The 16549-nt window shown below is 41.4% G+C and overlaps 1 protein-coding gene across 1 annotated transcript in view; it reads left to right on the forward strand.

Moving 5' to 3' along the window:
• LOC135198464 (neuralized-like protein 2) overlaps positions 1-15458 on the forward strand; it is a 65021-nt gene extending 49563 nt beyond the window's left edge. Inside the window, exon 6 of the mRNA XM_064226034.1 lies at positions 14390-15458. The gene's annotated coding sequence lies outside the window, so the exon portion shown is untranslated. The remainder of the gene's footprint in view (positions 1-14389) is intronic.
• Positions 15459-16549: the final 1091 nt, after the last annotated feature.

A 16549-nucleotide genomic window follows, 5' to 3' on the forward strand; every position in this document is an offset into this window, starting at 1 on the left:
TCCAGAAGTCATCTTTGGGAGCTGGCCTGGTGGGTAGGCTCCCAGCCAGTTTAGGAGGTCTTGTACCTCCCTCCAAGTATGAGTCTATCTTATTGTTAAGACCAAAGGTTTGTTTGCGTATGAACAAATGACAAATATTCTAAGACAATTTGTATTTTTCATAGCTACAAACCTGGGGTCTTAGCATTATACTGCACACCTCTAGCCACCCCTCTTGTTTGTTAAGACATCCTGAGTTGGGAAAGACTGATGCGGTGGCGTAGATGCGTGGTCTTTGACCACTGTTCACTCGATTTATGCATGCGTTGCCAGATATCACAAGGTTCGGTTGTGTAGCTCATAGTTGCCCTTAACAGGGCACTTTTGTATCTTACCTAAGATGTAAGATGATTGTGTGGATGAGAGAATGAGTGAGTTGGCTGGTCTCCTTGTTTCTCTTGTACCTTTCCTTCTTCCTTCGGGCAGGTTAAGTCATAGACACGTAATTCACTGGACTGGTCTGATACAGGTGAGTAAGGTAGTCATACTGATAGTGTGGTCGCTTAATATACAAATATCATACCCTCTATTAGGTAGTATATGCTCCACTCTTGGGCAAGGAGGAGTTGGGAGTAGTAACAAACCCTGGTGTATTGGTTTGCAATTGGACTGTCAAAGTTTCTCTTTGGTTTCCTATACGTACAATGATTCTTCCATATATCATTGTACGTCACTCAGGGTCTGAGTGGTTAGATATCAATTTATCTAGCTTCTTAATGGGCTTCAGTCCCTCTCCAGAAGTCATTTCTTCTGGAGCTGGACTGGTGGGTAGGCCCCTAGCCAGTTTAGGATGTCTTATACCTCCCTCCAAGTATGAGTCTATCTTATTGTTAAGACCGAAGGTTTGTTCGTGTATGAACAAATAACAAGTTTTCTAAGACAATTTGTATTTTCATACAATGAACTTACCTGTCAGATATATACATAGCTAAGACTCCGTCGTCCCTGACAGAAATTCAAATTTCGCGCCACTCGCTACCGGTAGGTCAGGTGATCTACCTGCCTGCCCTGGGCGGCAGGACTAGGAACCATTCCCGTTTTCTATCATATTTTCTCTGTCGCCGGTGGTATCAACATTGTTGTTACTACCTCCTGACTGGAATTCGCTTTTCAAGACTTTATTGATCATCATTATTGGATTTCTTGGTGACGTACTGGATCGTTGTTTTGGCATTCGCTACTGTGGACTGGATTTGGACTTGCTTTTGATTTTTCTAATAGAATGTCTGATTCAAGTGTTAGTGTGAGAGTGTGTGTGAATGTAGGCTGCAAGGTGAGGATACCGAAGGCTTCGGTTGATCCTCACACTGTATGTCGTAAATGTAGGGGGTTTGACTGTTCTTTGGCTAACAACCTGTATTGAATGTGAAAAGTTGGATGCTAATGAATGGAAGACTCTAACTTCTTACTTGAAGAAGTTAGAGAGGGATAGGATTAGACGGGCTGCACAAAAGAGTGTGAGTACAAGGCCTATTGAGCCTTTTTCTGAGTCTAACTCTCCTTTTATTAATGAATATGATTCTCCCTATGTATCTGAATCCTCACAGGCTTTGCATTCGGATTCGGCTTCTGAAATCGCCAATCTGAAGGCTACTCTTCGTAAAATGAAGACAAAGATGGCGGCCATGCAAGGTAAGGCTATTGATTGTGAATTACTAAGTGAAGTGAGTGTTCCCAGTGTTGTGGAGGGGGCGTCTGACCGTCCCTGCGATGCTCCCAGGCCTCGACCTCTTCCAAACTCACATACCCAGAGGAGTAGGAAAGTCGAAAGTCGTACGGAGGTTGTGGGGAATCCCCAACGGTCAGGCGTCCCTTCAGCAGGTTCTGTTTCGTTACAGTCTGCTCAGGACCGCTCTAATAGAAGCGTCCTACGAGATTGTTTCTCGTCGTCCGGTTCTCCTTCACCTAAACGAGGGTGGAAGGACTCGGATCTTTCTAGGCCACTGAAAAGGCATTGGAAAGAGCGCACGTTCGACTCGAGCCCGGAACGCTTCTCGAGGAAGCTCCTTCTTCTATCAAGAAGGCTAAGCTGGTTTCGACGCCTCCTAGAACAGTATTTGAGGATCGCACTCCTTCGAGTTCTCCTGCTTCTTCTATTGAAGAGGACGCTGGGGTGGCTTCCAAGAGGATATTGCTTGCAGTTCAAGAGCAGATTGCCTCTTTGGTTGGAGTTCTTTCGAGGGATCCCCCTCGCAAGAAGGACGCTAGACTTCCTATTAAGAAGTCTCGTCTTCTTTCACCAGCCAAACGTGAAGCGTCCTCCAGACATGGGACGTCTTCCAGGCGCGAAGAGTCGTACAAACGTCAGGATCTATCCGAGCGAGTTGCTCTAGATCAGGATACGCTCAGGCGTGAGGTGCCAGCCAGGCGCGAGGCGCCAGTTAGGCGCGAGGATTCAGCCAAGCGCGAGGCGCCAGCCAAGCGCGAGGATTCAGCCAAGCGCGAGGAGTCAACATTGCGTGAGGCGCCAGACAAGCGCGAGATGCCAGCCAGGCTACACGCTCCAGCCAAGCGTGAAGCGCCAGCCAAGCGCGAGGCGCAAGACAAGCGCGAGGCGCCAGCCAAGCGCGAGGAGCTTTTCAGGCGCGAGAAGTCAAGCAGACGCGAGACTTCTTTTAGACGTGAGAGAGAGTCGGTTCACTCTATGAGCCCCTCTCCTAGTAGGAGTTTGTCACCAGTAGAGAGAGAACGGGATGAAGATCCTCTCGTTTTTCAGGCCGATTCTCCACAAGGTGTAGAAGGAGATTCGGAAGAAGAGGGTGACGGTAGAGAAGGAGTCTCGAACTATAAAGTTCTGACTGACCTTCTTTTACGGCGGGAATACGGAGATTCTTTAACTCCTGCCGCTCTCCTTCGCCTCGATCACTGTTTTCGAGTGCGATTGTGCCTAAGTCTTCGTCGGTCTTGAAGATGAGACCTACGATCTCTATGAAGAGAGCGCTTCAGTCCTTAGACAAATGGATGTTGTCTAAGAAGAATCTGGGCAGAACCACCACCTGTATGCCTCCAGCCATACTTTCTGGCAAGAGAGGTTTCTGGTACCGAACTGGGGAGAACATGGGCCTGTCTCTCCCAGCGGCAGCCGAAGCGGACTTTTCAACCTTGGTTGACTCGTCAAGGAGACACGCTTTGAATGGTGCTCGCGTGTCTTGGGCGATTTCGGAGACGGATCATCTCCTCGAGGGACTCTTCCATATTTTGGAAGTGTTTAAGTTTCCTAGACTGGTCCCTTGGGGTGATGTCTAAGAAAGCTCATGACTCGGATGGTCTAGACCCCGAAGTCATTCTGAGTATTCTTGCTTGTATTGACAAGGCGGTACAAGACGGATCAGGAGAGATCTCCTCTCTTTTCGGAGCAGTACTCCTTAAGAAGAGGAGTATTTTTAGTTCCTTCCTAACCAAGGCGGTTTCTCCCTCACAGAGAGCAGCCCTGGTTTTTGCTCCCATGTCTGACTTCCTGTTTCCTTCTCAGTTAGTGAAGGACATTTCTCGATCACTGACTGAGAAGGCGACTCAGGATCTTCTCCTGCAAACTGCAAGGAAGAAGAGACCACTTGTTTCAGTTGACAAGAAAGGACCGACTTCTACGGTTCAGCCCTTTCGAGGAGGCCCTCTCTCCAGAGCTACCTCTAAGAGAAGAGGTCTTGAGAGGAGAGGTAAGGCTCCTTCCCGTCCCTTTAAGAAAGGGAAGTGAGACAGACAGCCTCCAAACACCAGTGGGGGCCAGGCTTCTCGAATTTGCAGACGCCTGGTCACTCATAAACTCGGACGCCTCTTCCATGTCCATAATCAGGAAGGGATATCTTATCCCCTTCCAAGACAGTCCTCCCCTAACGACCATTCCGCGGGAACTGTCAGCCAGATACAGGGACCCCTGTACTGAGGGATACTCTTCGTCTGATGGTGAATCAAATGTGGACAAAAGAGCTATAGAATTGGTTCTAAGAGCAAAACTCTCCGGGGTTTTACAATCGGCTTTTCCTGGTTGCGAAAGCCTCGGGGGGCTGGAGACCTTGTTCTAGATGTCAGCGCTCTGAACAAGTTCGTTCTAAAGGAGAAGTTTTCTATGGAGACTTCGGCCTCAGTCCTGGCGGCGCTACGTCAAGGAGATTGGATGGTGTCGCTGGATCTCCAGGACGCCTATTTTCATGTCCCGATTCACCCTTCGTCGAAAGAAGTACCTCCGTTTCATGACGGGGGGAAGGATCTTTCAGTTCAGGGCCTTGTGTTTCGGCCTGTCACAGCTCCTCAGGTCTTCACAAACCTGATGAGGAATGTGGCGAGGTTTCTTCACCTCAAAGGCGTCAACATCTCTATATTTGGACGATTGGCTCATCAGGGCCAGAACAGAGAGACAGTGTTTGGAGGACCTTTCTTTGACCCTAGACCTGATAAAGGCGTTGGGACTACTCGTGAACCTCGAGAAGTCACAGCTGATTCCCAGACAGAACTTGGTCTATCTGGGGATTCAGATGGATTCTCGGGGTTTTCGAGTATTTCCTTCGCAAGAGAGAATCGTGAGAGGCTTGGAAAAAGTCTCTCTCTTCTTAGGGAAAGAACGGACTTCGGCGAGGGAATGGTTAAGCCTGCTAGGCACCCTTTCCTCGCTCGAACAGTTCTTTCCTCTAGGAAGACTACATCTTCGCCCTCTTCAGTTTTTCCTAAGGAGATCTTGGAACTGGAAGACGGGACTTCTCTCCGACAGTTTTCTCCTTCCAATGGAGATGAAACCACACCTGCAATGGTGGTTGTCCCCTCTAAAAGAGAACAAGGGAATTTCTCTGGAAGTTCCGAACCCAAGCCGAGTGTTGTATTCCGACGCATCGGAGAAGGGTTGGGGAGCAACACTAGGACCGAGAGAAGTGTCAGGCACCTGGAAGGCAGCACAGGTGTCCTGGCACATAAATTGCAAAGAACTTCTAGCAGTTCACTTGGCGCTAAAGTTCTTCGAACCCTTTGTGACGAACAGTGTGGTCCAAGTGAATGTGGACAACACTACAGCCCTGTCCTACATTCGGAAGCAAGGAGGAACGCACTCAGTATCACTTTACGAGATAGCAAGAGATCTGCTAATTTGGGCCTCACAAAGAAACATCTCCCTCCTGACAAGATTTGTTCAGGGGACGAGAAACGTCAGGGCGGACAGACTGAGCAGGAGAAGCCAGGTCCTTCACACAGAATGGACTCTTCATTCAGAGGTGTGTCAGAGTCTTTGGGATCTTTGGGGCACTCCTCACGTAGATCTGTTCGCCACATTCCTTTCCAAAAGGCTGGAAGTCTTTTGTTCAGTGGTGGAAGACCCAAGAGCTCTCGTGGTCGACGCCTTCCTGCTGGACTGGTCTCATGTGGACGTGTACGCTTTCCCCCCTTTCAAAATCCTGGGACAAGTGTTGAGAAAGTTCGTAGCGTCCAACGGACAAGGATGACCCTGATAGCCCCGTTTTGGCCAGCACAAGATTGGTTTGCAGAGGTACTGGAGTGGACAGTAGACTTCCCAAGATCCCTTCCAAAAAGGATGGATCTTCTCAGACAGCCACACTTCGAGAGGTTTCATCAAAACCTCCCCGCTCTCGCGCTGACTGCCTTTCGACTATCGAAAGACTTGTCAGAGCGAGGGGGTTTTCTCGCGAAGCTGCAAGCGCCTATCGCTAGAGCCCGCAGAGCTTCCACTAGACGAGTCTATCAGTCAAAGTGGGAGGTATTCAGAAGGTGGTGTAAGTCTAAGAAGTTGTCCTCCTCCAGTACCTCTATAACCGAAATCGCTGATTTTCCTTTTGTTCTTGAGAGAGGTCTCTCATTTGTCTGTATCGACGATCAAAGGATACAGGAGCATGCTTTCGGCAGTATTTAGAAACAGAGGCCTAGACATTGCTGAGAATAAAGATCTGCACGACTTGATTAGATCGTTTGAAACGACAAAATCGAAGGAACTAACTCCTCCCAGCTGGAACCTGGACGTAGTTCTCAAGTTCCTTTCGTCTGACAGATTTGAGCCTCCCCACGTAGCTTCGTTCAGGGATATAAAAAGAAAATGCTTGTTTTCTCCTATCTTTGGCGACAGCCAAAAGAGTTGGCGAACTTCATGCCCTAGAAGATGAAGTCGGCTTTAACAAAGACTCGGCCTTTTGCTCGTTTAGAACTCTTTTTCTAGCGAAGAATGAAATCCATCGAATCCCTGGCCCAAGAGATTTGAGATCAAAGGCTTATCGAGTCTAGTAGGGAGAGAAACAGAGAGGTCTCTTTGCCCGGTAAGAGCCTTGAAGTTCTTCTTACAAAGAAAGAAACAAATGGGAGGCTCTAGACAAAGTCTTTGGTGTTCGATTAAGGACCCACAAGAATCATGTCTAAGAACGCATTAGCTTTCTTCATTAGGAGCGTCATTACGGATGCTCACAAGTTCTGTCCTGACGACTCTTTTCCGCTTTTAAGAGTAAAAGCCCATGAAGTTAGAGCAGTGGCGACGTCTCTCTCTTTTCAGAAGAATATGTCGTTAAAGAAAATTATTGACACGACATATTGGAGGTGCAATTCAGTTTTTGCATCTCACTATCTTAAAGACGTTCGCGTGACCTACGAGAAATGTTTTTCTCTGGGACCTTTTGTATCGGCGGATACAATACTGGGTACGGGAGCAAACACCAATCCTTAAATTTGTACATACCTTCTACTAGATATGTTCTAGATTTCTGCTGACAAAGAGGGCTCGGTGCTGCACTGGCGGCCAGTCACTGTTGTTCAGTAAGGAACTCTTGTGATATCTTTTAGGGGAGTATTAAAATTTTTTTTTGAGAATTTTTGTATGAATGCGTTTTTCGTTTCGAGTTATGGGTTGTTTGTAATGAGTTCGGGGATAACTCAGAACAATTCTATATACTAACATGGTGGTTAGGATCAGGTGGTCGGGATTGGTTATGCTCCTTCACAAGGTGTGTTGTCATAGAAGTGGTCCAGTAACCCATTGACTAAGTCCTTTTAGGCTCTGCCGAGTAAGCGGTTCTTATACCCATCGACAGACCCACAAGAACTCTAGCCATAGATCTAATATCTCGCTAAAGTCTTGAGGTGATGCAGACTACCGGGCTACAGCCACGAAGTCTACCACCTATCAGGTAGGAACCAAGGTTTTTCTTTTATACCTACAACATATGTTGTTTACCTGTCTATTCCATATTAGCTGTCTCTGACCCTCCACCAAAGGGTGCCAATCAGCTATGTATATATCTGACAGGTAAGTTCATTGTATGAAAATGATATTGTTATAATACAATAAAGTTTCATACATACTTACCTGGCAGGTATATACGATTAATGGCCCACCCAGCCTCCCCGCAGGAGACAGGTGGAAGAGAGAAAATATGATAGAAAACGGGAATGGTTCCTAGTCCTGCCGCCCAGGGCAGGCAGGTAGATCACCTGACCTACCGGTAGCGAGTGGCGCGAAATTTGAATTTCTGTCGGGGACGACGGAGTCTTAGCTATGTATATATCTGCCAGGTAAATATGTATGAAACTTTATTGTATTATAACAATATCATTTTTCATAGCTACAAACCTGAGGTCTTAACACTATACTGCCCACCTCTAGCTGCCCTTCTGTTTGTTAACCCTCTTATGCTGAAGCCCTAAAAATCAAAACCTCTCCTGTATGCCGGCGCCGGTTTGGAGTGAGCGCGGAAGTGGAAAAAAATAATTTTTTCAAAAAATCACAGCGCGCTTAGTTTTAAAGATTAAGAGTTCATTTTTGGCTCATTTTTTTGTCATTGCCTGAAGATTAGTATGCAATCATCAGAAATGAAAAATGATATCATTATCATATGTAAATAATGCGAGATATGGTAGCGAAAAAAAAAAATTCATAGATAATTGTATTCAAATCACGCTGTGCAAAAAACGGTCAAAGCTAACGAGTTACTTTTTTTTCCGTTGTATTTTAAACTAAATTGCAATCATTTTGATATATAATACATAGTAAAACAATAAAAGCAACACCGGAAAAATATTATCACAAAATGATGTACGAATTCGTAACGCGCGGACGTAAAAAAATATTATATTCAAAAATTCACCGTAATTCTAAATATTGTTCTAGAGACTTTCAATTTGTTTCAAAATTAAGAAAAATGATTGAATATTACGATACTGTAAGAGTTTTAGATTAGAATTGCAGATTTCGACCATTTCGGACGAGTTAAATTTGACTGAATGTCGAAATTTTTATATATATATATTTTTTTATATGCACATATTTCGGAGATGGAAAAAGCTACAACCTTCACTTATTTTTTATTGTATTTTTCATGATTTTGCACACATTTTGATATATGAAACTCTATCAAACGGCTAATATGAAAAGGAGCAAATATTAGGATAATGCGATGTACGTATTTCGGAGACTTGCGGCAGCTTGAATCGGCAGAACGGCGCGCGGGAGTGAAGGTAAATATATTTTTCAAAAATTCACCATAAATCACAATATTGTTCTAGAGACTTCAAATATGTTTCAAAATGAAGAAAAATGACGGAATATTACTAGGCCGTAAGATTTTTAGCTTACAATTGCATTTTTCAACTATTTCGGTAGAGTCAAATTTGACCGAACGTGATTTTTTTTCTATTTATCATGATTTATATGCAAATATTTCAAAAAAAGAGAGAAGCTACAACCTTCAATCATTTTTAGTTGTATTCTACATGAAATTGCGCACATTTTAAAATATAAAACTTTATGTAACAGCTAATTTTAAATTCTGAGTTTTTCGGAAGAGCTACCGCGCGGACGTAAGGAAAATTTTTTTCATAAATTCACCATAAATCGAAATATTGTGCTAGAGACTTCCAAGTCATTGCAAAATGAAGGTAAATGATTGAATATTACTAGAATATAAGAGTTTTAGCTTACAATTGCGTTTTTCGACCATTTCGGTAGAGTCAAAGTTGACCGGAAGTTGAAATTTTTGCACTTAACGTTATTTATATAAAAATATTTCGAAACTGATAAAAGCTACAACCATGGGTTGTTTTTGTTGTATTGTGCATGAAATTTCGCACATTTCCATATATAAAAACTTTATGTAACGGCAAATTTAAAAGGGTGCAAACATTAGGACAATTGCACGAAAAAATTATCGGAAGAGTTATCGCACGAACGTAAGGAAAAAGTTTTTTCATAAATTCACCATAAATCGAAATATTGTGCTAGAGACGTCCAATTTGTTGCAAAATGAAGGCAAATGATTGAATATTACTATAATATAAGAATTTTAGCTTACATTGCGTTCTCGACCATTTCGTTAGAGTTCAAAGTTGACCGAAGGTTGAAATTTTTGCACTTATCGTTATTTATATGAAAATATTTCAAAATTGATAAAAGCTACAATCATGTGTATTTTTGTGTTGTATTTTACATGAAATTGCGCACATTTTCATATATAATACTTCATGTAAAGGATAATTTAAAATGGTGCAAAAACTATGTCAAAGTGACGAAATAATTTCCGAGATGTGTCACTGATACTTTTTAGTGCAATAAGAAAGAAATTCGCACTTACGCGCCTGCGTAGCGATTGTAAACAAAACAACGCCTTGATCCGTGAACTCCCAGCATCCCCCAAGGCGCGTGATTCAAAAGTTTTTGGCTGGTAGGCCTATAAGTATTTTTTCCGCGAATTTTTAAAAAAACTTTTTTGAGCCGACGTATGATACGTCCAATCGGCATACGGGAGACATTTTGACTCGACGTTTAATACGTCCAATCGGCGTAAGAGGGTTAAGACATACTGAGTTGGGAAAGACTGATGCAGTGGCGTACGTGCGTGGTCTTTCACCACTGTTCACCCAATTTATGCATGCGTTGCCAGTTATCACAAGATTCCTTGCTTTCATTTGCATTTTAACCGGATCCAGCTAGGCTCTAGAAATTATCCTATTGTTAAGACCTCAGGTTTGTAGCTATGAAAAATACAAATTGTCTTAGAAAATTTGTCATATTTGTACGGGGTCCACAAACATTAGTCCCAAATACCACTTCTGTTGTGGGCACAGTGGATGATTGTCTGGTCTTCTTTAACACTTACTGGATAATACAGAATGGATGGAATGTGTAAGTGTTGAGATTGCCCCAGCTATGAAGCATGGTTTCCAGCTTCAAGGCTACTGGATTCTGTTATGAGCCTGTGCAAAGAGATCCACTAAGAGCATGCCATAGAGCCTCCAGAAAGCCTAGCAGGCTTCCAAATCCAGTGATCAATGTGAAGGCAAGGCTTGGTTGCCCATGCTGAGGCTGCGTACCATGACATTCCACCATTTTTGCACAACTTGGGGTCATTTGGTTCCTTTGTGTTGTTTAAATTTCTCATTTCCTCAGTATTTAATTTGGGGAAGTGAAGTTCTGGCACTCCTAAAAGGCCTTGTATGAGAGAACGAGGTTATAACAAACAGTCTACAGCTGAAGGCTGATATTCATGGAGGGAAGAAATTATATAGAACTCTGGAACTTTAGTTTAAATGAACTATACGTATTTACATGTAAATAACGTGAGCAGCAATTCACATCTCAAGGGTGACAGGGACTCGAGTAAGTCCAGAAATTAATGGAAGGTGGTTGATTGCAGATCAACTGGAAGACATGGCTGGGAAATGATCCAGGCAGAGATAAAACTTGCCCAGAGCAGATTATTTAATACAGGAGTCGTAGCAAAAGGGGGCAAAGGGGTTCCCAAATTTCCTCTCACAACCAGGCATGATATTTGTCTGCAAAGAGGTTGCATTCTAGTATCAGTACTAAGGTGATGGACATGTGGGGAAATGTTAACACTGTTTTCTCTAGTATTTTACATTAAAGCTCACTCACAGTGGGTATAGAATGACTGGGAGCTTATACAGAAAGGAATACTATGTTGCTTGATTAACTAGAGGATGTTTTAATATCACTACTAGCATCACAAGGGGAATTAATTACAGCATCGAACCAAAATTGGGGTATGAGAACCTGAGCCAAGAAGGGGGAAGTCACCATGGAAAGAATGGAATGGAAATACAGACAGGCAAAAAACGATAACCGACTGTACCCAAAATTATTTACATCACAGTACCTGGGCAAATTGGTGATCGATCTTCATTATGGGATTTTAGGCAACATGTGGGAAATCCCCAGATGAGAGGGGGAGGCAGCAGGGGGAAGTTGGGCAAATGCAGCTCCAGGTGGAGAAGTTCTGAGACCAGCTGCAGGTTGCCTTCTGGTTTTAAAATCTTTGGCATCGAGATGCTCCTCCTTTGTGGGATTAATTCCAAGAACATCCAATAGGGATAAACAAGATGGTTTAGGGAGAACGAAGGCTTCAGTCGAGAGGGGTAACTAGAGAATGTGTGAAATTCTTTTATAAAGGGGCGTTATTTTTCTTGGTTCTGGCTTAAATCTTGAACACTTTTGGATGTTAGGCCCTGCCACCTCTGGAGATTTAGAACTTCTAATGTTGAGAAGGGTCATTGGTATTTTGGGGAACTGCATGCAGCAAGCACTTCAAGCATTGTAGTTTGTCGGGACCTTTACCTGAAGTAGTTGCTAGACCAGTGAAACTCATGGATCAAAAGCAGTATTAAGATCTTGTCTTCTAAAAGACTAATCAGTATTGTCAAAGTGTCAATGTTCTCCCCAGATAATTCTGACATTTTCCAGCTGATTTGCAGGTCAAGTCAGTTAAATGCTACTCTTCAGCAGGGTACAGTATCTTCAGGTCACAATCCTGCTGCAGAAGTTCACCTTCCTTGAACAGTCCAGTTGCTGAAGGCTATAGCACAGTGCATCAGGGATTTAATTTACAAACGGATAATGTTTCTTTATCATCAGAAAATATTTCAACTGAATGATTATTCATCTAATCAAAATGAGCCTCTTTTGGGGTGAATGCAGCAGCAAAAGGCAAGGGCAACCTGACAGTAGTTGGGCAAGAACTTTTTGACCTATACTGTTCAGGGTCACATGGACCAGGGATATCACAGGTAATGAACATTTCATGTAAAGATGATTTTGATGAGAAAGTCATATCACTCACTTGTAAGATGTCTTTCAGCTGCTTCTAGATGACTAGAAGGTTACTGCCCTAAGTGACTGAAGCAAGTGTGTATGATGAATGATGGCAATCTGAAAAAAATTTTCCCAAGAGTGCTGCACTTCATGAGTAAGCTGACAAAAACTTTCCCAAGAATGCTGCACTTCATGAGCTGAAAAAAAAACTTTCCCAAGAATGCTGCACTTCACGAGCTGAAAAAAAAAAACTTTCCCAAGAATGCTGCACTTCATGAGCTGAAAAAAAAACTTTCCCAAGAATGCTGCACTTCAGAGGCTCATGAACTTCTGCCGGCACCACTACTGCTGGGTCGTATTTGAAGGTTATCTAGTACAGATGGAAATGGAAAGCAGAATTATCTGGCTTGGTAGTGTAACACCAAATCTGTAAGGAAAGTAACTGGAAGAGGTAGGATTGCTAGAATGTCAACCATAGTAGGAGCTGGAGGAGTACGTACTATCCATTACTGAATTGGAGGCAAGTTGTAACACTGTAGTACTTAAAATGTCAAAAGGGCTGGTGCAACTGACAAAGTAACAATAAGCCAGTAAGCAGTAGCTCTGTAGCAGATTGTGCAGGAGCCTATAACACAGTAGGGAGAGCATAGGCTTTGTGGAATGAAGTGCTTTAAGTGAAGTGCAGTAAGTACAGGAGGCACAGGAGACACTGCAATGGGAGGTTTTGTTGACAATTCAGTATGATTGACTGGATATGCCCAAGGAGCTGACATGGATAAAACACTCCATATAACGTACACAGGAGGGGCCCCATAGCAGCAACCATCAGTACAGCAGGTACAGTAAGACAGCGCTGGAACAGTTGACACCTTAGGAAAAGTCATATAAAGGCTTACTAAGAAGAAGTAGTAACACGACAAAATATTCTTTTGAGCTAGAAGAAGCAGCCGCATGATATATATGGTAAGTGGTACCATATGAGCAGGCATATTTTGGTAGGGGAGTTACTAAAGACGAGAGGAGTTTAGTTGAACAAAAGCTGACTGATATGTGACTGGTTAATGTCAACTAGATTATGTACCTAGTGTGTTGGCAAGCTGAGCAATCAGCAATGTACATTGTTTCAAGACTGATGCTCCTTAACCTTTTCAGTAAAAGTGGAAGACATAAAAGCCAATTATGAAACTAAGGATGCCTAAGCAGAAACTTTGGTAATAGAAAGCTTGACCACCTTTGTGCAGTACACTGTCCTGTTCTCGTAACAAATGCATTGTTCTTGTAACAAATGCATTTATGTAACAAATGCAGTCTTAGCAAATGTTGTGAGATGAGAGAGCATTGTTGGGCTAAACAAGTGAGGGTCTGTCTTCAGCGAGTATTTTCAGACCCAACATGGCAAACTCAGGATAACTGATAAATGACCCTGTAATAATTAGTACATAACTCAGAATTTCACTTTAAATGTTTGAAAGTGTGCATACAAGCAGCAAGCCTAATGATATCAATAGAAGTTGTGAAACCAACCATATACTTACATTGCTGGAAACAGGCTCATATTACAGATACTAGTTATGCACTGAAAGCAGAACAAAGCCCATTGATACCAACATTGCAGAAAACAGGCTCATATTACAGATACCAGTTACTGAAAGCAGAACAAAGCCCAATAATACCAATGTAAGTTGTGAAACCAACCATATACTTACATTGCTGAAAACAAGCTCATATTACAGATACCAGTTACTGAAAGCAGAACAAAATGATTATTAATGTCAGAAAAAAATTATACATATATTAAGTATAGTTGAAAATTAAGTAAGCGGAGGAGAGCATTAGTGTTTATGATGAATGGATTAATGGGAAAAAGATTCATCATGCCATGCTGAAACCAGTAAGAGGTGGATTTCTGAGACAAGCTGTAGCTGGTGACTTGTAGGAAGAAAGGCGATTATCGCTGCAGTGACTTGGTGCATTGTAAGTAGGTACAGGCATTCATGCATTAACATTTGCAAAAGCAAATGTGCTTCTGATTACAAGACTGAATACTTTGTCAAAGGATATTTGGACTGAAGATGAGGGTTTTAATATGATTGATGGATTTTTTTTCAAACAAGTCTGGATTTAATTTTTCCTCCAGAGAAATTTGGTTGTAAGAAATTGACTGATGATAAGTTCCAAGAAATATACTGTGATTGTACACGAAAAAGTACTACTTTAGTTTCAGAAATGGTACAGAAGGGCTCTTGCCCATATGCCTTTTAGTAGTTTGCATGCAAATTTGTCATTAGCATTGAAAGCACAAAGTTATTTCATGGTTTTTATTTGCAGATTTTGAGTGTTGAGAGATGGTCACCATAGATGTATCAAGTCAAACAGTGGCTGTGATTAAGAATTGTTGTATGTATGGCTTATGCCAACATATGGCTTCACAAGTGCGTCCTGTGCATCGTGGTGGTATAATAAACTATTTAATCCATTTTGCTAAGTCACTTTTATAGTGGAAATTGCTTATATGATGGAGGTTCAAGTGTTCCATGTTTTTCTGGTTTTTATGTTCTTGAGGATCCCATTAAAAATTTTGAAAACCTTCAAAAGTGTGAAAACTTGAAAGCCATTTTGTTTTATTGTTTAGAAACAGTTAATCATTTTAACATGAGCCCCAAGTTTTTTTTTTATCAATTAGTTTGCATGCCATTCGTACTATACCAGTTTTTGTACATCTAAAACTGTTAAAATTTAAATGCAAACCTTAACAAAACTTTTTGAACCTCTGCAGACATTTTTACATATGATAGTGTGCGACTGACTTTTGTACATTAATGCTGGTGTTTCCGAGATTTTTGTTGTTTAGAATTGTTAAATAATAAAGATATTTATATAGGAGGGGAAAAATCACCTATTGTAAGAAGCTCACAATATTGCGTAAATTTTCAGAAAATGATTAGAGTATAAAGCTGCCGTGAACCGTGAACTATCTGTGATAACAATATCTGCATTAAAAATAAAATTTGTAAAATGCCAGTGAGAAAAAAATGCTTGTCATGGAAGATGAACTTCCTATAAACTTATGGGGTGGGAGGGCAGATCACATTATCTTGAGTATTTTGTTGGAAGAATTCCTTATTTGGATACTTCATATAGTGTATCTTTTGTGAAGCATTTGGTATTATGTGAATAACACACACTGCTTATACAAGAGGAACGTCTGACTTTGTTGTAAATCTTAGCATGTGTAAATATAGAAACATTTGGACATACTCAACTAAGTTTCATATTTGGGCAGCTGTAATTTTAATACACAAATGTTTTCTCTGCCCAGATTTCCTAGTTCACTAACAGTGGTAGCAGTTGTTACTACCACCCCTTTTTATCTTATAAAAACATGTGCTCCTTCAAATGTTGTTTGCCTTTCCTTATTAATACTGCTCTGTACTTAGCAACAAGATTGGTGGACACCTGGACATGAACTATAATATTTTCTCTGGATTTACGATAGCCTTAGCAACTTAAATGATCCATACACAATTTAAAACAACATTGTTCATATACGAAACAAACCTTCGGTCTTAACATTAGGATAAATACTCAGCGCCAGCCGGAAACCAATAATTTAAAATAATTGTGTATGCAAGGGACTATTGGCATCTCTGCTTGGTCATGAGTCATGTGGAGCCACCCACAAACCCCTCTTTGACCCTTAAACACCGAAGCGGTATTTTAAAAATAGTCTCCCATATGCCGGCAACGTTCGCGAGTGAGCGCCGAAGCGGAAAAAACGTTTTTTTCAAAAATTCACAGTACGCTTAGTTTTCAAAATTAAGAGTTCATTTGTGGCTCCTTTTTTTTTCATTGCCTAAGTTTAGTATGCTACCATCAGTAATGAAAAAAAAAAATCATTATCATATATAAATATTGGGATATATGACAGTGCGAAAAAAAAATTTCATATATAATTCTATACAAATCGTGCTGTGAGCAAAAAGGTTAAAGCTAACGAGTTCATTTTTTTTCGTTGTATTGTACACTAAATTCCAATAATTTTGGTATTTAACACATTGTAAAATGATCAAGGCAACACAGAAAAAATATTATCACAAAATGATGCATGAATTCGTAACGCACGGACGTAAAAAAAAGCCGTTTTCAAAAATTTACCATAAATCAAAATATTGTGCTAGGGACTTCCTGTTTCTTGCAAAATGAAGGTAATTGATTGAATATTACTAGACTGTAAGTATTGTAGCTTAGAATTGCAGTTTTCAACCATTTTGGTCGAGTTAAAGTTCACCAAAGGACAAATTTTTTCTATTTACTGTTATTTATATGAAAATATTTCAAAACTGATAAAAGCTACAACCATGGGTTGTTTTTGTTGTATTCTACATGAAATTGCGCACATTTTCATATGTAAAACTTTATGTAACGGCTAATTTAAAATGGTGCAAACATTACAACAATTGGACGAAAAAATTTATGATTTTTTTGGAA

The sequence above is a fragment of the Macrobrachium nipponense genome, chromosome 22 (genome assembly GCF_015104395.2).
Source record: "Macrobrachium nipponense isolate FS-2020 chromosome 22, ASM1510439v2, whole genome shotgun sequence".
In the NCBI taxonomy this organism is placed as follows: domain Eukaryota; kingdom Metazoa; phylum Arthropoda; class Malacostraca; order Decapoda; family Palaemonidae; genus Macrobrachium; species Macrobrachium nipponense.